This window comes from Amphimedon queenslandica, unplaced genomic scaffold (genome assembly GCF_000090795.2).
Source record: "Amphimedon queenslandica unplaced genomic scaffold, v1.1 AMPQUscaffold_13331, whole genome shotgun sequence".
NCBI lineage: Eukaryota > Metazoa > Porifera > Demospongiae > Haplosclerida > Niphatidae > Amphimedon > Amphimedon queenslandica.
The window spans coordinates 146,090-147,651 of NW_003546433.1; positions in this window are offsets into that span (position 1 = coordinate 146,090).

The window sequence follows — 1,562 nt, forward strand, 5'->3', positions numbered from 1 at the left end:
CACCACTAGCCTGTATAACCTGCCTGACAGCTTCTTTGACAGCCTGTGTTAGGCTGTCAGACACATCTTCAGAATATATGATTTGAATCATCAGAGAAAACATTTTAATATATAAAATTTGATAATTTTTTGACTTTAAGTGAACAATACCATTTTGCTCATGGTCATGCTGTCTACATGTGCTTGTGAATTTATGGCCTTGCCTTTACACTTTTCATGTTATTTTGGTGCGTTATGCCACTGATTGAACCATGATAACAGCCATGCCATTGCAGCAGCCATTTTGTCACTTTCAAATGTGGCCACCATATTGTGCCCAGGGCACCTCCTTTTATACTGTGATCGACGGAAGCGATTTCATGACGTTGCGTGAATGGTTTTATATAGTGCACCTTCTTGTTTAAGCTTCTTCAGTCACATCATAAAAGGCCATTTTGCACCAACTTTGTAATTGGAAAGCTAGGCTAATCTATTAAGCCCACCTTGGCCACACCTCTCTAATAAAAATAATGACAAATTTATTATTATTATTATTATTATTTTGTCTCCCTTCTTTAGCATTATCTCTGTTGAAATGTTACATGTTTCTCTTCTTTTAGTAAATAACACAAGATTTTAATCGTTTAATGGAGTAGTACAAATATGGTCTAATGAAAGCTTCATGACTCATTGAAGTCAGTTTTCTGAAACATAATAAATTTATTATTAAAAAACATGTTTTGCAATAATAATACAGCTATAACTTTTTCATTATATGGTAGATAGTTGTGGATTATGTGATTAAAAGTAGGCTAGGCACACACACACCCTAACTAGACAAGGCCCTTGTAAGTTGAAATTGTTCTAAGTTCACCACGTCTCAAAATACAAGACCTTTTATATTAGTTGCCTAATCCCTGGATTATACTGAGCTTGTTAGACTTATCTGTAAAACATAGTTATTAATATTTTTAAGGGCTCATTCACATTTGCATGTCTATGGCCATGCAGCCAATGCTGCAATCATTCTTTTGATGGTCATCTATGGTCATTATTCCAGTCAATAAATTAATAGTTGAACATATTAGGTTAGTTGTATTTTGTTGTTTATAATCCTTAGCATCATTAATCATAGTATTTTGCACTTGTCTATTTCAATTGTTTAGCCAAGAGGTCACTCCTTACCCTACGCTGAAGCCAGCTGATGTTGAATTAGTCAGGTGGGCCTGACCGTCATAAAGATGACCAAGCCAATACTTATTTCATAGCCCAGATTTGTGCTGACGTATATAAACTGGGACAACTTGACAGTACACTCCTTAATACTTTACTCTATTCTCACATACTTTAATATAACTCTAATTGGTTAAAGGGTAACTCAACCCAAAAACTTTTTTCGCAGAAATATGTTGGTAATAAAAAAAAAATCATAGGAAAAATAAGTAAAATTATCAAAAAGTACTGTTTCCATACTAAATCTTGGGTCAAAAGTTGCAATTTCTTGCCTTGCAGCCATTTTGTCAAAATCACTTCCGGTTGTGGGCGTGGACACGCGATGACGTACATTGGGGAACATTAGCAAG